This window comes from Microcebus murinus, chromosome 23 (genome assembly GCF_040939455.1).
Source record: "Microcebus murinus isolate Inina chromosome 23, M.murinus_Inina_mat1.0, whole genome shotgun sequence".
Lineage (NCBI taxonomy): Eukaryota > Metazoa > Chordata > Mammalia > Primates > Cheirogaleidae > Microcebus > Microcebus murinus.
The window spans coordinates 3,625,017-3,646,791 of record NC_134126.1 but is presented as its reverse complement, the minus strand read 5'-3'; positions in this window follow the sequence as shown (position 1 = coordinate 3,646,791).

Genomic DNA, 21,775 nt, shown 5'->3' with positions numbered 1-21,775 from the left:
CTTTGGAAAAATATTCATTCAAGCCCTCTGCTGATTTTCAAAATTGAATTATTTGTTTGAAAGGAAGAAATGTTATTTTGAAAATAACTTTGTAATTTTACTTAGATGATGTATCTTTGAAAGAACTTATAGAATCCTGCTCTTTCAATTGCTTTGTAATAATAAAATTGCTCTTCATTGTGGATGATGCACAATGTATATCAGGAAATACATTATTTTATAAAGAAACTGGTATATGTCAATAACAGAAGCAGGGTTTCCTGAGAAGCAAAACATATGTCTCTGAAAATTGTTTTTACATAGAGAATAGAAAAGGTCTTAAAGATCATGATGTACTGGATATAGTAATTTCATAACTCCAAATGACATGTTAGCATTAAAAATGCATTCTTTAACCTGAAAATGAACAATTTTCATTTTATCTCATTGTCATGACTAGATTTTTTGTAAATTAGAGGATGTCATGCAGTAACTGCTGAATTTGCAAATGTTAATAAAATGTGTAAATTTGCAGAAAGCATTTACATCAAGCTGAATAAATGTGTCATACATTTCCTCTGTAATGTAGAACAGGTTTTTCCTCCATTGACAGTTCATTACTCTGCTGAACATTTTATTTCATTAACATTACATACTGGCATTTTTCTTTCTTACCATAAATTTTGTAGATCAAATAAAATATGAATGATTCAAAATAAGACTAAGTTCAAATCAGTGCCTTGCACACTATCTGGCATCTGTAGACATTCAATAAATTTTGAATATTTAATGAATCAACAGAATTAAAATTGCATTTTTGGTCACATTATAGTAACTATATATCTTTATGTTTGCATTCTAGAAATTGTTGGCCTAATTAGAAATGTGATATTTCAGCTCTTCACAATATAAGTTGTATAAAAGCAAAGGTAAATAAGCAAAATAAATTTGGTTTTGCATATTTTACACCTAAAATATAATGCCATTATATTTTGCATGCCATTTCATATTTTTCATTCCGATAAGAAATTTTTTTAGTCAAATCATTTTCTAAAAATGATTTGCTCAGTTATTTTGAGGGGCAGAATTGGGATTTGAACTAATATTTTATTTTTCTAATACTTCTTGCTCTTTATAAAACAAGTTGTTCTTATAGGAATTATAAGAAACACTTATCCAACTCATTTTGCTTATAGTGTGAAGAAATACATTTAGGTAAAATATGGGTTAAAATTGAGAAATTTTAGGAAATGCTAAGAATATGATGATCTTTTAATTTAATTTTAAATTAATTATGGATTTCTATAAAGCTTATTATATTCATTATTATAAACATGTTTTGTTGTTTGAGCTTTTTAAAAATGCAAATTTTCTCAGATAATCTCCTTAGGCTTCCCTTTATAGAAGGCTTCCTATGTTTAAGAAAAGAGAATTATGTGAATAATATTTTGTCATGGTATTAAGAGAGAGAATATTTCAAGTCTCGAGCTGGCTTTTAGGAGTGACTTAGCTGGCATACCTTCATCTCTGGTATGATTTCCTTGATCTAACTGTTGTTAAATATCACGCTTGGCTCTGAAGCTGATACATGTACCAGTTCGACTGGCACCATAGGCCACTGCTCAAACACTGCTCCTGGGAAAACTTGAACAGCCTCACTTGCTTCACCTCTCATTGGCCACAGCCTGTGTGGTCTTAGCTATTCCCTCCATCACCATTAAACTGGCCACTCTAAGATCTGTGCTCTAATATTCACCATGGTGCATACTGTGGCAAGAACATTGGTTTTCTTTAAGAGATGATTGAAATCAGTTCTGTCAAGAAGGAAAAGGGTACATGGTCTGGCTTCCATATTATCCCAACACCTAGCAGAGAATCTGACACTGAAAATATTTGCTGAAAAACAAATTGTATGTGGATCTGATCTTAGAATCTAAGAGCATCATAGTGCCAAATAAAATAAATATAAGAAATTGCAAGGTGCTGTTTAGTTCAATTTGGCAAAGAACAAAAAGAGACATGGGTTTTAGGGATAAAAATTAAAATACTTTTCTTTGGCATATTCTCTATATATCATAGATAATTTAGACTACAGAATGATAGAGAATTCCAACTCCAATGTGATAAAGGAATATTAGAATCTAAATATGAGTTTTAAAAATAGACACATTACTATGCCACTGCCCTGAATCAGTACCAAATGATCTCATTTATTTTGTATTGTTGCTTTCTATTTTCTATAGTACTGTATAGTGTGCATGTGTCTAGGTGTGTGTGTATCCATGGTATAACATAATATAGTTTACTTTTGAACACTCCTTAATAAAATGTTTATATTACATCTTTTTCAATGATATATAAGATAAACTAATTAATTCCATAAATTTCAAACATGGAAATATATACTGTAAACTTTGGCAAAGAGTATTTTATGAATGAGTATGTTGTTCTGTTGTTTCAACTTCATTATTTATTTGACAAAATGTATATACTCTTAGGAAACACAAAGACAATTTCAATAATTAATGTATGTGAAGTGCCTTTATAAAAACTACAAGTGACATTGCTATCATTATGATTACTAAAATATAAGAAAATAAAACCAAGTTTTATTACTGTCTACTTCAACATGCCCAAATAAAACACTAGAATTCAACCTTTTTCTGGAATATCAGCCACAGTCCATTTATTTACAATTTGATTATTCAGATTGCATTATAACCTGTTTGTAATGTATAAGAACACACATATATACACATATATGTGTACATGCATCTCTCTCTCTATATATATATATATACACATAGATGACTGTATATATGAACTCAAAAATCTCATTTTTATCTGACTTATTTATTAAACTATTTAACTACTTTAGAAATATATAGCTTATAATTTGACTTCCACAACTCAAAATTTGATTGCAAATTATAAACTTATAACAAAATTAATTTTATTTAAAATTATTGAAGTCTGAAGTACTAGTTTCTGTCTTACTTCATTCTTCAGTTAAGCCTAGTTATTCCAATAAAATGATTCTGTTTCAGGATCTTAATCACTTTTAATGATAGTATTAAAATTAACAAATGAAAGTTTTAAAACAATTATAACTATAATAACAACAGATTTACAATACATAAAAGATGTAAATTTTAACATCAATCATATAACAGGAGAGGAGAAGTTAAAATGCAGAGTTTTTGTGTGCATTCGAAGTTAAATTTTTAATCAGCTTAAAATAGAGTGTTATAATTATGTTTTATGTAAGCATGTAAGCCTTGTACTACAAAGTACAAAATAATTTTTTAAAACTAATATATAGATCAAAGATAAAGAAAACAGAACCACAACATAAGACTACAAAAAAAAAAAAAGTCACTGAAATGCAAAGAGAGACATCAAGGGAAAAGGGAAAAAAAGAAGTACAAAAAACAAAATAGCTATAGTAAATCTTTACATATCAATGACTGCTTTAATTGTAAATGATTAAATTCTCCAATCAAATGACATAGAGAGCCTGAATGGATAAAGAGATAAGATCTAACTATATGCTTTCTGTAAAAGCAAAACAAAACCAAATGAAAACCTCACTGTAGTATCAAAGAAACACATAGGCTGAAAGTGAAGATATTCCATGAAATTGCTAATGAAATTATAGCAGGAGTAGCTATGCTTATTTCAGACAAAACAGACTTTAAATAAAAAACTGTCACGAGAGAAAAAAGGCCAATACATAATGATAATGGAGTCAATCCACCAAGAGGATATAATAATTGTCAATATATATGTACCCAACATTGGATCAGCTAAATATATAAAACAAAATTAACAGAAATAAAGTACACCAATACAATAATAGTAGGGGAATTCCATGCCCTGCTTTCAACAATGGGATACATCATCCAGACAGGAAATTAATAAACAATAGACTTTGTACAACACTATTGATCAAGTGTACCTAACAGACATATAGATAACATTCCATCCAACAGCATCAGAATACACACTATTGTTAAGCACACACAGGACATTTTCCAGGATAGATTATATGTTAAGTCACAAAACAAGTTTTAACAGATTTTATAATGTAAGAATGAAGTCACATTTTGTATCATGTCTGACTAAAACAGGATGAAACCAGAAATCAATAACAGGAGGAAAATTGAAAAATTCACAAATATGTGGTAATCATTTATTGCTGAGCAACAAATGGACTACAAATTAAATCAAAGGGAAATCAAAAAATATTTTGAGACAAATGAAAATCAAAACAAAATATGTTCAAATTTATGGGGTGCAGCAAAAACAGTTCTAAGAGAGAAGTTGATAGTAGTATATGCCTACGTGAAGAAATAAAAATCTCAAATAAGAAACCTAACTTTACAACTCAAGGAACTAGAAAAAGAAGAATAAAATAAGCCCAAAGTCAGAAAAAGTAAGGAAACAATAAAGATCACAGCAGAAATAAATGAAATAGATCATAGAAAAATAATTTTACAAATCAATACAACTAAGGTTTGTTTTTTGAAAAGATAAACAAAATGAAGATAACTGTAGGTAGAATAAGAAAAAAGAGAAAACTCAAATAAAATCAGAGATGAAAGCAGAAATATTTGTCTGTTACCAGAGAAATATAAAGGATCATAAAAGACTAGTATGAACAATTATACGATAACACATTGGATAACTCAGGAGAAATGATTAAATTCCTAGACACATGCAACTTTCCAGGACTCAATCATGAAGAAATTTAAAATCCAAATGGACCAATGACAAATAAGTAGAATGAATCAGTAATGAAAACCACCCAGTAGAGAAAATTTCAGGTCCAGATGGCTTCCCTGGTGAATCACCCAAACGTTTAAACAAGAATTAATGCTAATCCTTCTCAAGTTCTCTCAAAAAACTGAAGAGAAGAGAATACTTCCAAACTCCATCACTGTCTTTATACTAAATAAGGCAAGGAAAGTACAAGAAGAGAAGATTACAGGATTCATATCCTTGATGAACGTAGATGCAAAAACCCTGAACAAATTACTAGCAAACAGAATACAATAGCATGTTTAATAAATATTACATTATCACCAATCATGATTTATTCCTGGGATGCAAGAGTGGTTCGACATTTGCAAATCAAAAAATGTAATATACCACATTAATGTAATAAAGGACAAAAATCATATAATCATCTTTTAGATGCAGAAAAAAACATGACATATTTCAACATACTTTCATGATAAAAAAACTCTTATAAATTAGATAAAGACGTAACACACCTCAACACAATGAAGGTTTGTATGATAAATCTACATGTAGTGTCATCCTCAATGAGAAAAAGCTGAAAGCTTTTCTTCTAAGATTAGGAGCAAAATAAGTATGTTCACTCTCATCATTTCTATTCAATAGAATACTAGAAGTTCTAGCCAGAATAATTAGGCAAGAAAAAGAAGTAAATAGCATACAAATAGGAAAAGAAGGAATAAAATCTTTGTTTGCGGATGACATGGTCTTATACATTAAAAACTCTAACAACCAAAAAAAGTTAGAAACAAAGAATCAATTCGGTAATGTTGCAGGGTGCAAATTTAACAGATAAAAAATCTATAGCACTTCTGTATACTAATAACAAACTATATGAATAGCAATCAAGAAAACAATCCTATTCATAATAGTATAAAGAAATACTTAGGAATGCATTTAACTGAGGAGGTGAGAGATCTGTACATAAAAAAAAAAAAAAAAAAGAATCCCTATATACGGCTATCCAATTTGGCCAGCATCATTTATTGAAAATGATATCCTTTCCCCGTGCAAATTTTTGTTTGCTTTGTTTTGAAGGTCAGTTGGTTATAGGTATATGGCTTTATTTCTGGGTTTTGTATTCTTTTCCATTGATATGTGTGTACTTTTATACTGGTATTATGCTGTTTGGTCTAATAGAACCTTATAATATAATTTGAAATCAAGTAATGAGATGTCTCCAGACTTGGTTTTTTTTTTTTTTTTTTTTTTTTTTTTTTTTTTTTTGCTTAGCATTGCTTTGGCTATTCAGGTTCTTTTTTATTCCATATGAATTTTATAATTTTTTCTAATTCTGTGAAAAACATCACTGGCATATTGATAAAGATTGCATTGAAACTATAGATTATCTGGGGCAGTATGATTATTTTAACAATATTAATTCAACATATTCATTAATGGGAACTTTTATCATTTTTGTCATCTACAATATTTTATCAGTGTTTTGTAATTTTACTTATAGAATTCTTTCAACGCCTATATTCCTATGTATTTTCATAATAAAATCCCCAACCTTCCATAGAAGAAACATACCTCAAAATTTTTATATAAAAGCCATATATCAGAAACCCACACACAGACAACATCATACTAAATGGGGAAATGTGAAAGCATTCTCAATTAGAACTGGAAGAAGACAAGGATGCCCACTTTTACAACTTCTATTCAACATAGTACTGAAATTCCTACCCAGAGTAATCTGGCAAGATAAAAAAATAAAAGGTATCAAATATGAAAATAGGAAGTCAAATTATCTGTGTTCACTGAAGATATGATTTTAAACCTTGAAAGCCATAAAGATTCCTCCAAAAGACTCTTAGATTTGATAACTAGATTCAATAAAGTCTCTGGTTAAAAAATCAACATATACAAATCAGCAGCATCTGTATAACAATAATGACCAAGCTGAGAACCAACTGAGAACTCAATCACATTTACAATAGTTGCAAAACAAATAAAATACCTAGCAATATATTTAACTGAGGAAGGAAAATTCTCCCTGATATTGGTCTTGGCAATAATTTTTTATATGACCCCCAAAATTACATCCAACAAAATCAAAAATTGACAAATGAAATTGCATTAAAATAAAATGCTTCTGTACAGTGAAAGAAACAACCAACAGGATGAAGAAACAATATATATAGCATAGAAAGAAATATTTGCAAACTACACATCTAATAAAAGATTAACATCAAAAATATATAAGGAACTGAAACAACTTAATAGCGAGAAAAAAACCCGAGTAAAAAGTAGGCAAATGACCTGATCAGACATTTCTCAGAAAAAGACCTAAAAATGGCCAATAGGTATGTGGGGAAATAGTCAACATAACTAATCATCAGAGAAATATAAATTAAAACCACAAGGAAATATCACCTCTCACTTCGTAGAATGACAATTTTCAAAATGGCAATAGATAGCAACTGTTGGTGGAGATGAAAAGAGAACTCTCTTACACTGTTTGTGGGGGCATAAATCAGTACAGCTGTTATGGTAAAATGGTTGGAGGGTACCAACAAAATTAAATACAGAACTATAATATTATCTGTAATCTCACTTCCGGGTATATATCTAAAGGAAATAAAATAAGTATAGCAGAGATATCTATACTGCCATGTCCACTGCATTATTCACAAAACCCAAGATATGGAATCAACCTAAGTGTCCATCATTATATGAATGTGTAAAGAAAATGAAGATTATATACAAATATATATATAATATATAAATATATATAATATAAATATATAATGAAGATATATTATGCATATTATGAAGATTATATATATAAAAAATGAAGATAGATATGTTTATCTTCATTCACAGACACACTCGGTGCCATATTTTTCAGCCTTTAATAAGGAAGAAATCATGTAATTTGTGACAATGTTGATGAACCTGTAGGCATTATGCTAAGTAAAATGAATTAAGCACAGAAAGGCAAATGCTAAATGATGTCACTTACATATGTAATCTAAAAACATTAAACTCATATAAGCAGAGACTACAATGGAGCTTGGCAGGGGCTGTCCAGGGACTTGGGTTGGGAGGAATGTGCAGATGTTGGTAAAAGTGTACAAAGTTATAGTTAGGAGAAATAAAAATTACATAAATTACACACAATGGGTGGGAACATGAAAGAGATTTCTGGGACGCTCACATATGCTCACATATATGAGAATGCTTACATAGGTGTATTCCACTTGTGAGAATTCATCAAGCTGAATACTACAGTATTCAATACTACACTGTTCTGTATATAGTAAGTTGGAAAAAAAGAAAGTGAAGAAAATCACCATTCACTTTTAGGATATGATTTGAATGTTGGATGCATAATATTTGCTCTCAAATTCGGTACAATGTAGTATCTAGATCCAAGCCATATCTAGCTAGAAGAAAGACTAAAAAATATGCTCAAGTTTTTGAAAGCTACATACTAAGCTAAAATCAAAGGGCAAAGGATAAACTAGAAATTAAAGGAGAACTAGGAGTTTCTGTCACCATGAGTTGGGACTTATTTCCAGAAATTATGTTAAAATGATAGCTCGGTAGCCTTTCTCTAGCATTAAACAAGTATTATTAATTGATGTGAAATTTAATAAACAATGAAGGAGTAATTTTTTTCAATAGAAAAATATCTCAATAAAGCATTACTAAATTACATGGATCTTAATTAAAATAAATAATCATGAAAATCCCCCACATCACTTTACCTATAAATGAATTACTTTTTAAATTTATACAAAAATGCTTATATTTTCAATGTTTTGTGTATATATAACTCATCTGGAAAATTGTTTTATGTAGATCATTTAGTGTCAACACCATTATACAGCACAGCTAACAACTGATTTTTTTTTTCTTTTCTTTTTCTTTTTTTTTTTTGAGACAGAGTCTCGGTTTGTTGCCCAGGCTAGAGTGAGTGCCGTGGCGTCAGCCTAGCTCACAGCAACCTCAAACTCCTGGGCTCAAGCGATCCTTCTGTCTCAGCCTCCCAAGTAGCTGGGACTACAGGCATGCGCCACCATGCCCGGCTAATTTTTTCTATATATATTAGTTGGCCAATTAGTTTCTTTCTATTTATAGTAGAGACGGGGTCTCGCTCTTGCTCAGGCTGGTTTCGAACTCCTGACCTCGAGCAATCCGCCCGCCTCAGCCTCCCAGAGAGCTAGGATTACAGGCGTGAGCCACCGCGCCCGGCCTAACAACTGATTTGATTGCATGATGCTTTTATATAACTTGAATGCCAACTCATGATTTATGTCAAGTTTTTGTACATTCCTTTATTAGTTTTTGTTACCAGACTCTCAAAGTATTTTATTAAAAACTGCTACTTTGGGGCTTTGCCTTCTTTTCACATCATCATTTTTTTTTAATCAGCCAATGAATCTCATATACCTTGGATCATTGAAATATTAGTCTATTAAATATCAGCTATAGTGGTAAACCTTTTAATTGCAAATTCATAGTTTTAAAAACTTAGTGAATGACTTAAAATGTTTTTGTGTGTGTGTGACCGTGGCATATTCCAATCAAAAAGAAAAACAAATCTATGGATAATGCTGAAAAACTTATTTTAAGGCTAGGACTACATCACATCTTTATCATTTGAATGGATGTAACTATGTAGGAAACTGTGTAGGCAATTATCTGGGTTTTACTCATTTTATATTATGCAAAACTAAAATCTGTAATAATTCCACAATCATTTCTTGTAAATTAACTTTGTTATTTGGTCAAGTAAGAAGTGAACAAAGGGAGAAAACAAAGAAACAACGACAACAACAAAAACAAGGCTATACGTGATACAAGAGAAGTAGCAAGGCAAATGGCCACCCAAGAGTACCAAGACTATCTGGTCCGCAAGGAAGGAGCATCCACTGAAGGGAGCTGCAGCGGCCGTCCCGGGGTCAGATGGGCTGAGACCCCCAGTCAGCAGAGCGGGAGCCCCTTGCTTGTTCCCACGATTAGCAGGCCGTGGCTTGCTGAGCGGCTGAAGGGACTGTTTCTCCAGGCAAACGCCCAGGGACCTGTGGCCTCGGTGCCAGCCAAGGCTGCCTGGCAACCAGCACGCGGGCTGGGCGCTGCAAGATGCTCTAGAATTCAAGGTCTCGCACTCCAGCCGAGATTGTTATCCGAAAACGGTGTCCAACATCAAAGACACCTCTTGTAGAAGGCCGTGCTTTTTGCTTTGACTGGAAAAGCAGGTGTTGTTGGCTGTGGGAAGTCACGTTCCAAAAAGTAGCTGGGAAAGTAGCTGGCATGAGAAAATAGCTGCGGGACGCTCGCCCAGTTAAACTGTGTATAATAAATTGACCAGCACTTTTTCAGTGCTGCAGTCCGAAACCGTCTCTTGTCTCTGTGTCATTTTTTCTTCCGGGGCTACAGCCAACTCTGTTTGTCTGCGTCTTAAGTATATGTTCTGTGTATGTCATCCCCCGCTCTGAAATTGGGCCACGACAATCCACTCTTCTGACCAATTGTCAATAAGTAAAATGTGGGCTTTCAGGCTCCCAAAAAGCAAACCCTAAAATTAAACAAACCAAAACATTTTCAGGTACTTATAAGATGTTCCTTCATTAAAAACATACACATACACACACACACCACAAAAACACAAACACTAACAATTATGGCAGTTCTTAAATGGCTAAACTATATCTCAAAGTCAGGTCTGATCTATAGACCATCAGATTGCAAACTTTGCATTAGAGTTTTACATGTATATTAATGTATTTCAAGCTAATATGTCAACAAAGGTAGAATACTGATTTTTATTATCATTTCTTAATTTTGTTAAATGCTGAGCCTTCATATTTGAGGAACTTTTTTTAGAAAACTCTTAGTAGGACATTTTTTTTAAAAAAAAACAACTTTTTTATTTCTTTAGTAAGAGGGTGGATAAATGTTGATCAGTGCCAGTTTGATGGCGAGTACATGTGGAGCCTGTTCTTCCATTCTTGTGATACCTCACTTCGGAGGATGGGCTCAAGCTCTATCCAGGAAAATGTAAGAGGTAACTGATCAACACTAAGGTGCTCACATGGTAGTAATATTCTTTGGGGGTAGGGCGGTTGGGGGTGGTAAACTCACAACTAATGGACGCGGTTAGCATTGTAGGGGGGTAAGGGTACGTCTCAAATCATGGTTGGAATGTGGCAAAGTCATAACATGTAACCAAACCGTTTGTACCCCCATAATTTGCTAAAATAAAAAAAAGAGGTGGGTAAATGGCAGCAGAATAGTATTGTTAAATAGAGGAAATAAAAAAGAATACAGACATCACATTGATGAATTTTTACAGAAAGAAAAATTGGATATTTTTATAAACAAAATACAATGTTACAAGTATCCCATTTATATTCAATTAGGTTTTCGAGGTTTAAGAACATTTAAAATCTTAGACTTAATCTTAGATATGACAATTGCTTAGTCATTTCAAATTTCTTAGTAAGTGCTTGGGCAGGTATTTTTTTTCCTAACAGTACTTTTCCCAAAGACATGTAATATATTTACATATGTAAAATATGTAAGCCAGATAGAAAAAATAATCACTTCATATACATATTTCTTTCCAGAATTCTACATGTGTTAAAATACATACTCAAGCAGTAATCTTATTAGAATTTTTTCCTTTTCTCTGAATGTGCTGTTAAAATGTTGAAACCTAAGGTAACCTTAAAAAGACACAATCAATAAAAGTTCAAGTGTGACATCTTCTTAGGAAATGAGTAACTTTATCCTAACTCTAAATTCCATCGTGATACTGATAGACTTGATCCAATTTCCAGTTTGGCAACACATTTTTGAATCATTATATTATCATTGAGCTAATTTTAGCATTAATTAGCTCTTTAAAAGATTACTGTGTTATTTTCATTCATTTCTTTTTCTTCACACACACAAAATGTAGCCTCTGTAAATGTAAGAAGAACAAATCATGGAGAAAGGTGAAAGGACTGAAAGGAGGAGAGAATGAGGGCTGTAGGGTAGGAAAGGGGTTAAGCATGGGACGCCACCAAACAAAACGTGTGGCTGCAGTAACAGGACAGAGGTAGAATTAAAAACAGAGACTCAGAAAATAGAGCAGATAGAGCAAAGCAGATATTAAATGGAAGCCCAAGAGGTTTCCTAGGGAACAAAGAACACGTAAGTAATTAGCATAGCAGGACAAGCAGTATTCCCTAACAGGCACGCCGTGAAGATTCCAGCAATTATTAAAACTCAGCGAGGTAGGAGTTCCAGAATCTACGAGAGAAATCTACACGTTATGTAGGTTACACGTTGTGTAAACATCAGGTCCCAAAGCACTGTGGTTCACTAACAGATTCCAGGCTGGTAATTCTTACTAATTGCAATAAAAACTAAAAAGAACCAATACTTTGTTTTGACAGAGTGTTTTCCATATTATTTGACAGATGGATTTCATACATAATTTCATGTAATATGAAACTGGTGCAAGGAAGATATTGTACCTATTTAAGAACTGAAACTTGTGCACAGATTTTAAGAATCACACGCCATGCTAGTAAGTTAGCAAAGCTGAGAACGCAGCCCCTGTTTAATAGGATAGTCGATAAATTTTCTCTGATTACTGTAACAAATTACCACAGATTCAGTGACTTCAAACTATGCAAATTTATTATCTTCCAGTTTTGGATGTTCAAAGGCAGAAATGTGTGTCACCAGGCTAAAATCAAGCTGTCAGCAGGGCTCCGTGTATCTTGAAAAGCTCTAGAAGCCGGTCCCTTCCTTGCCTTCCCCATTGCCAGAAGCTGCCCGTTTCCTAGGCCGGCGGCTGCATTCCTCGCCGCCGTCTGTCCGTCTGCCGCCGGCGGCCCCGCGCTCACGGTCCCTGTTTCCGCCTCCGCGGGGGCGCCCGTGCCTCCAGCGACAGCGGCTCGGCAGACAGGCGCGGCGCCAGGCCTTAAGGAAGGAGCGCGCGCCGGGGAGGAGAGAGGCCGCGGGCTCTGTCCCTGAGGGCCGCAGCGCCCCGCGGCGCTCCCAGTGGCCTGCCCCCCCCGCGGCGCTCCCAGTGGCCTGCCCCCCCCCCCGCGCTCCCAGTGGCCTGCCCCCCAACCCCGCGCTCCCAGTGGCCTGCCCCCCCCCGCGGGGCTCCCAGTGGCCTGCCCCCCCGCGCGCTCCCAGTGGCCTGCCCCCCCCGCGGGGCTCCCAGTGGCCTGCCCCCCCCCCTGCGCTCCCAGTGGCCTGCCCCCCGACCCCGCGCTCCCAGTGGCCTGCCCCCCCCGCGGGGCTCCCAGTGGCCTGCCCCCCCCCCCACCGCGCTCCCAGTGGCCTGCCCCCCCCCGCGGGGCTCCCAGTGGCCTGCCCCCCCCCTCCCAGTGGCCTGCCCCCCGACCCCGCGCTCCCAGTGGCCTGCCCCCCGACCCCGCGCTCCCAGTGGCCTGCCCCCCCCCCGCGGGGCTCCCAGTGGCCTGCCCCCCCCCCCGCGCTCCCAGTGGCCTGCCCCCCCCCCGCGGCGCTCCCAGTGGCCTGCCCCCCCCCCCGCGGCGCTCCCAGTGGCCTGCCCCCCGACCCCGCGCTCCCAGTGGCCTGCCCCCCCGCGGGGCTCCCAGTGGCCTGCCCCCCCACCCCCGCGCTCCCAGTGGCCTGCCCCCCCCCCCCCGCTCCCAGTGGCCTGCCCCCCGACCCCGCCGCTCCCAGTGGCCTGCCCCCCCCGCGGGGCTCCCAGTGGCCTGCCCCCCCCCCCGCTCCCAGTGGCCTGCCCCCCACCCCGCGCTCCCAGTGGCCTGCCCCCCCCCGCGCTCCCAGTGGCCTGCCCCCCCCCGCGGGGCTCCCAGTGGCCTGCCCCCCCCCCCGCGCTCCCAGTGGCCTGCCCCCCCCCCCCGCGGGGCTCCCAGTGGCCTGCCCCCCCACCCCGCGCTCCCAGTGGCCTGCCCCCCCCCCCCAGTGGCCTGCCCCCCGACCCCGCGCTCCCAGTGGCCTGCCCCCGACCCCGCGCTCCCAGTGGCCTGCCCCCCCCCGCGGGGCTCCCAGTGGCCTGCCCCCCGACCCCGCGCTCCCAGTGGCCTGCCCCCCCCCTGAGGCGCTCCCAGTGGCCTGCCCCCCGACCCCACGCTCCCAGTGGCCTGCCCCCCCGCGGGGCTCCCAGTGGCCTGCCCCCCACCCCGCGCTCCCAGTGGCCTGCCCCCCCCCGCGGGGCTCCCAGTGGCCTGCCCCCCACCCCGCGCTCCCAGTGGCCTGCCCCCCCCCGCGGCGCTCCCAGTGGCCTGCCCCCCCGCGGGGCTCCCAGTGGCCTGCCCCCCCCCCCGCGGCGCTCCCAGTGGCCTGCCCCCCCGCGGGGCTCCCAGGGCCTGCCCCCCCCCGCGGCGCTCCCAGTGGCCTGCCCCCCCCCCCCGCGGCGCTCCCAGTGGCCTGCCCCCCCCAACCCCGCGCTCCCAGTGGCCTGCCCCCCCCCGCGGCGCTCCCAGTGGCCTGCCCCCCCCTGCGGAGTTCCCAGTGGCCTGCCCCCCCCCGCAGCGCTCCCAGTGGCCTGCCCCCCCCCGGGGCTCCCAGTGGCCTGCCCCCCCCCGCGCGCTCCCAGTGGCCTGCCCCCCCCCGCGCGCTCCCAGTGGCCTGCCCCCCCCCCCCGCGCTCCCAGTGGCCTGCCCCCCACCCCGCGGCGCTCCCAGTGGCCTGCCCCCCCCTCCCAGTGGCCTGCCCCCCACCCCGCGGCGCTCCCAGTGGCCTGCCCCCCCTGGAGTTCCCAGTGGCCTGCCCCCCCCCCCCCGCGGCGCTCCCAGTGGCCTGCCCCCCCCTGTGGCGCTCCCAGTGGCCTGCCCCCCCCCCGCGGCGCTCCCAGTGGCCTAAACCCCCCCCCCGTGCTCCCCAGTGGCCTAACACCCCCCCCCTCAGCGGCGCGGCTTCTTCCCGCCCGCTGTCTGCCTGAGACACTGTGAATCTCAGAAATAACTGCCAGAATGTCTAATCCAGAAATGAGGGCTAAAAATAAGTATGAGCACTTGGTTAGAAAAAAAGAACTTTTTTGCTCTAATAACGTAAAATAACAGATATGACATATAAATAGAAGTTGATCAGAAAAATTAAGTCAGTTTTCACATGCAAGTATTCAAGTTTCATATTTTTAGAAAATTTTTAAAAATGATAATGAGAAGAAATGAGTGGGAACATTTTAAAAAGCTAAGCCTTGAATAGCTAAGAGGGCATTGTGCTGAATACAAACATGTTGTAATTGCTAATCTACTCAGATTTCTCTTTAGCAAGTTTCAGCATGAAGTTTGTGAAAATGATAGCATGATTAAGAATATATTTTGAAATAATTGAGAGAAAACAGAAAACCTTGTAAGCATAAAATACATGAGAAAATGACATTAAGCCTGTGAAATTATAGAATCCTAGCCTTAGAATTAGAAATCCAAAGATTCTAAAACCTTTTACAAATGACAAATTTAAGTAAAAAAGAAGATTTTCCCGCCATCTTGTCCAAGAATTGTCCTAAGTTGGGAGTTGTTTATTGGTAGTTAGTAGACTATCTAGAATTAAAAATAAAGTGTCTCCCTCTGTTGATCGAACCTACAATATAGGAAATAAAACTATAGGGTGGCAGGAATGAAGAGGGCATGAGCAGGATGGGGTGAGGCGGGAGATGAGCATCCAATAGAGATGACACCCGAGAAGTCAGGCAGTGGCCAGGCAAGCACAGTCACTCAGGTAGATTAGATTTTTTTTTTTCATTATTGTATTTATTTATTTATTTGCAGCTCACAGATCTAGGAGTAACAAATGTGCATTAGATGGGGTAACAAAGTAGGGTTAGCTACTAAAAAACTGGAACAGAGAGAGCCACAGAAGAACCACAGTCAAGCTAAGTGACAGAATACTCCTCTTTCATTTCTACATTTTATTTATTTATTTATTTTAATCCTTGATTAAGGCAGATTTATTAATAAAGCACTAGTAAAATCAAGAATAGTTTGCAATTATCTTTTACTTCTCTTACATTACAGTATGTGTTTTTCTTTTAATTAAAAATTTTTTTTAAAATTTATTTATCTTTATTTTAGCGTATTATGGGGGTGCAAGCGTTAAGGTTACATATATTCCCCATGCCCCCTCCCCCCTTGAGTAAGACCTTCAAGTGTGTCCATCCCCTAAACGTTGCACATCTCACTTCGTTTGGTTGTATACACCCATCCCCTACTCCCCCCTCCCACCCTCCCGACACCCGATAAGTGTTACTCCTATATGTCCGCTTAGGTGTTGATCTGTTAATACCAATTTGCTGGTGGGTACATGTGGTGCTGGTTTTTCCAGTCTTGAGATACTTCACTTAGTAGAATGGGTTCCAGCTGTATCCAGGAATATACAAGAGGTGCTAGATGGCCATTGTTTCTTAAAGCTGACTAGTACTCCATGGTATACATATACCACATTTTATTAATCCACTCATGAATTGGTGGGCACTTGGGTTGTTTCCACAGCTTTGTGATTGTGAATTTGAAAAATCAAATACAACAATATATTGTCAAAAAAACATGCTTAAAACAAAATAATAAAGGAAGTCAAGTTAGAAAAAGGAAATATAATAAGCAAATATGAACCATAATAAAGCCCATTTATCTATGTAGTAGCAGATAAATAAAACTTGGGAGTGAAAAAATTATAATGAAAAAGATAAATTTTATATATCAGTAAAGCAAAATAAATCAGTACGTTTTTTGTAATTGTATGTCATTTACTCAAAATAGAAGAAACAACAGAATGATAGTGAAACTATCCTATGTAGAAACTGAAATGTATTATTTACTTTTTAATGATTTTAGTCTACTTCTTTTTATTAATTACATGTAAGCACAGTCATTTAGTTACATATATAAAAGCAGAATTAATCTGCAATAAATACTGCAATGTTAACAGTTTGTGTAATCATTAAAGATCAGTTAATCAAGTCTGATTTTGGTATTCAGTATAATATCATCACTAAAACCACTATTTATCAATTGCTGTCCAGGTGAAAAATACTGAAACACGTGATATTGAAATTTTGATAACTTTCATAGAGTTATTTGCAATATTAAAATAGCACTTATTCACTAAACTATCTTAATATGTAGTTTTAAAAATAAGTGTTTATTGGAAGGGCTTTGATTTGAATAGTGGGTTTCAGGTGAACTACAGATCAGTAACAATATGAAAAGCATAAAATATATTGTTTTAAATTGCCTGCGGTAGACACAATCTAGAGTAACCCACTTAAGTTACATTGAATGGCAAAAGTCACAGGCTATCACTACCTTTATTATGTTTTGTAATAGAAGACTCTGTTTTATCAAATTAGAGAGGGAGATTCTCCTGCTGGCCTTGAGGAAGGGAACAGCAAGGTTTTGAATGTATATGGGATGTGAGTGTGTGTGGAGTGTGAGTGTGTGTGGAGTGTGAGTGTGTGTGGAGTGTGAGTGTTGTGGGATGTGAGTGTGTGTGGAGTGTGTGTGTGGAGCGTGAGTGTGTGTGGAGCGTGAGTGTGTGTGGAGTGTGAGTGTGTGTGGAGTGTGAGTGTTGTGGGATGTGTGTGTAGAGTGTGAGTGTGTGTGGAATGTGAGTGTGTGTGGAGTGTAAGTGTGTGTGGAATGTGAGTGTGTGCAGAGTGTGTGGAGTGTGAGTGTGTGTGGAATGTGAGTGTGTGAAGTGTGAGTGTGTGTGGAATGTGAGTGTGTGGAGTGTGTGTGGAGTGTGAGTGTGTGTGGAATGTGAGTGTGTGGAGTGTGAGAGTGTGTGGAGTGTGAGTGTGTGTGGAATGTGAGTGTGTGGAGTGTGTGTGGAGTGTGTGTGGAGTGTGAGAGTGTGTGGAGTGTGAGTGTGTGTGGAATGTGAGTGTGTGGAGTGTGTGTGGAGTGTGAGTGTGTGTGGAATGTGAGTGTATGGAGTGTGAGAGTGTGTGGAGTGTGAGAGTGTGTGTAATGTGAGTGTGTGGAGTGTGAGTGTGTGTGAGAGTGTGTGGAGTGTGAGAGTGTGTGGAGTGTGAGTGTGTGTGTAATATGAGTGTGTGGAGTGTGAGTGTGTGTGGAGTGTGAGTGTGTGGAATGTGAATGTGTGTGGAATGTGAGTGTGTGTGGAGGGTGTGTGGAGTGTGGGTGTGTGTGGAATGGAGTGTGTGTGTAATGTGTGTGTGGAGTGTGAGTGTGTGTGGAGTGTGTGGAGTGTGTGTGTGGAATATGTGTGTGGAGTGTGAGTGTGTGTGGAGTGTGTGTGTGGAATGTGTGTGTGGAGTGTGAGTGTGTGTGGAGTGTGTGTGGAGTGTGAGTGTGTGTGGAATGTGTGTGGAGTGTGAGTGTGTGTGGAATGTGAGTGTGTGGAGTGTGAGTGTGTTCGGAGTGTGAGTGTGAGAATGTGTGGAGTGTGAGAGTGTGTGGAGTGTGAGTGTGTGTGGAATGTGAGTGTGTGGAGAGTGTGTGGAGTGTGTGTGTGGAATGTGTATGTGTGGAGTGTGAGTGTGTGTGGAGTGTGAGTGTGTAGAGTGTGTGTGGATTGTGTGTGGAGAGTGAGTGTGTGTGGAATGTGAGTGTGTGTGGAGTGTGTGTGGAATGTGTGTGTGGAGTGTGTGTGTGGAATGTGTGTGTGGAATGTGAGTGTGTGTGGATTGTGTGTGGAGTGTGAGTGTGTGTGGAGAGTGTGTGTGGAATGTGATTGTGTGTGGAATGTGAGTGTGTGTGGAGTGTGTGTGGAATATGAATGTGTGTGGAATGTGTGTGTGGAGTGTCAGTGTGTGGAATGTGAGTGTGTGTGGAGTGTGAGTGTGTGTGGAATGTGTGTGGAGTGTGAGAGTGTGTGGAGTGTGTGTGTGGAATGTAAGTGTGTGGAGTGTGTGTGGAGTGTGAGTGTGTGTGGAGAGTGTGTGTGGAGTGTGAGTGTGTGTGGAGTTTGAGTGGAGTGTGAGTGTGTGTGGAATGTGAGTGTGTGGAGTGTGAGTGTGTGTGGAGTGTGAGTGTGTGGAGTGTGAGTGTGTGTGGAGTGTGAGTGGAGTGTGAGTGTGTGTGGATTGTGAGTGTGTGTGGAGTGTGAGAGTGTGTGGAATGTGTGTGGAGTGTGAGAGTGTGTGGAGTGTGTGTGTGGAATGTAAGTGTGTGGAGTGTGTGTGGAGTGTGAGTGTGTGTGGAGAGTGTGTGTGGAGTGTGAGTGTGTGTGGAGTTTGAGTGGAGTGTGAGTATGTGTGGAATGTGAGTGTGTGGAGTGTGAGTGTGTGGAGTGTGAGTGTGTGTGGAGTGTGAGTGGAGTGTGAGTGTGTGTGGATTGTGAGTGTGTGTGGAGTGTGAGTGGAGTGTGAGTGTGTGTGGATTGTGAGTGTGTGTGGAGTGTGAGAGTGTGTGGAGTGTGAGTGTGTGTGGAATGTGTGTGGAGTGTGAGAGTGTGTGGAGTGTGAGTGTGTGTGGGATGTGAGTGTGTGGAGTGTGAGTGAGTGTGGAGTGTGAGTGTGTGTGGAGTGTGAGTGGAGTGTGAGTGTGTGGAGTGTGAGTGAGTGTGGAGTGTGAGTGTGTGTGGAGTGTGAGTGTGTGTGGAGTGTCAGTGTGTGTGGAGTGTGAGTGTGTGTGGAATGTGAGTGTGTGGAGTGTGAGTGTGTGTGGAATGTGAGTGTGTGGAGTGTGAGTGTGTGTGGAGTGTGAGTGGAGTGTGAGTGTGTGGAGTGTGAGTGTGTGTGGAGTGTGAGTGTGTGTGGAGTGTGAGTGTGTGTGGAGTGTGAGTGTGTGTGGTCTGACTATAAAGCGCTGGCACCTCTTCCACTCTAAGGGTAGCCCTCAGCCAACATCCAGCAACAAAATGGGGATGTAATTCCTATAATCACAAGGAGTTGAATTGTGTAAACAACTCGTGGGAGCTTAGCAGAGGATCTATCCACGGTCAAGAAGGCCGAAACCACAAACTTGCTGACATTTTTTTTTGCAACCTTGTAAGACTTTGAGCAGTACATCACCTAAGCTGTGCCCTGACTCAGAACAGAAACTGTAAGATAATAAGTGGGTGGTGTTCTTATATACTGCATTTGTACATTTTTTAAAAATGTTTTGCAGCTATGTAAGACTACTACAGAGCCCTAAATGGTGAAGGATGAAACAATGTAGGCTAAGAAGTAATTGCCATGATTCCTGGAGATAGTTGAAAAACAGACCTCATATATGAAGCATGACTCCAAGTTAGGATATGTTATGGCACTATCCTGAAAAGGCTAAATGTCATGGACAGCCACCGTAGCTATGACTAAATTTTCTGCGCCCTGTAAGCATAATGTGAACTTGAGCACTTCTGTTGGGCATGTTAGAGTGAATGCCTTGGGAGTGGGGATTCTGGATGGATAGGGGAAAAGATGACTCAATTAATTATTTTTATTGATTTTTATTGATTGTTTTTGTTATTAAAAGCCTAAGAAATCATAAAATGCGGTTACCAGACAAATAAGGTGCGCAGAGAATATAATACAAAAATCAACACAGCTACACTCCTGCCTGCTAATAGAAAACATAAAAATAGTGATGCAGATATGATAAGGTTTAAGTGTAACACCATCAGCTCTGGCAGATGAAATAGACAAAAATGCAATTTAAATACTTGAACAACATAATCAAATGAGCATGTAGTGACAGCAGGGAATTGTCTTTACCTTATTTCTATGAGCTTTTAAAAAACATTATTAGATCCTTTCTTACATCATTTTTAGTTTTATAGAAAAATAAAGCAGAAAATAAACAAATAATCCCACTTTCTTCCACTCCAGTTTCCACTATTATTGACATATTCCATTAATGTGGTTATATGTTATAGGTGATATTGAGAATTGAATTAATTCAAAATTGATACAAAATTGATCAAAATTGATCAATTGCTAACAAAAGTCCATAATTTATATTAGGATACACTCTATGTACTTTATATTCTATCAGATTTGACCTATATATAATGTCACGTTTTTGCCATTACACTGTCCTAAAGAATGAAACTAGTCTCCTAAAAATCCGCTGTATTCTACTGATTGATTCCTCCCTCCATCCTCTCAGAACCCTGGCCACCACTAATATTTTTGTTGTCTCCAAGTTTTGCCTTTTCCACATATCATATACCTGTAATCATACAATATGTACATTTTTTTGGATTGGCTTATTTCCATTAGCATTATGCATTTAAGTTTTCTTCAGGTCTTTTGGGAGCTTGATAGCACATTTTTAAATTCCTGAATAACATTTTGTTGAAGGTATGTACCACAGCTTGTTTATCAATTCATCCAATGAAGGGCATTTTGTTTGCTTCCAAGTTTTAGGAATATGAGAAAAGCTTCTAAACACATTTGTGTGCAGGATTTGTATGGATGTTAATTTACAACTTATTTGGATAAGTTCCTAGGATTGCTGGATCATATGGTAAGACTGTATTTAGCTCTATAAAAAACATCCCACCTCTTCCAAACTAGCTATACCATTCTGTACCAACAATGAATGAGAGTTACTGTTGTTCCACACGCTCTCCAGCATTTGCTATTATCAGTATTTTTGTTTTTTTATTATTTTAGCCATTCTAAAAGATATGTAGTGGTTTCTCATTGTTTAAACTGCAATTGCCTATTGACATAGGACGTCAAGCATCTTTATATATGTTAATTGCCATCTGTGTACCTTCATTGGTGAGATACCTATTCAAATCATTTGCCCAACTTTTAAATAGGTTATTTATTTTCTAATATTGAGTGTGAGGAATTATTTATGTATTTTGTATGCAAGTCTTTCATGAGATTTTATATATATACACATATATATGTATATATATATATATATATATATATATATATATATATATAGCAAATATTCACTTCCACCTGGTGGCATGCCCTTACAGTGTCTTTCAGAGAGAGGTTTTTAATTTTAATAAAACCCAATTTATCAATATTTTTTTTGTAATGGAACATTCATTTGTTATCACATCTAAAAACTCACCACCAAATCCAAGGTTATCTAGGTTCTATATGTTATGTGCAGATATTTTGTGCTTTTGC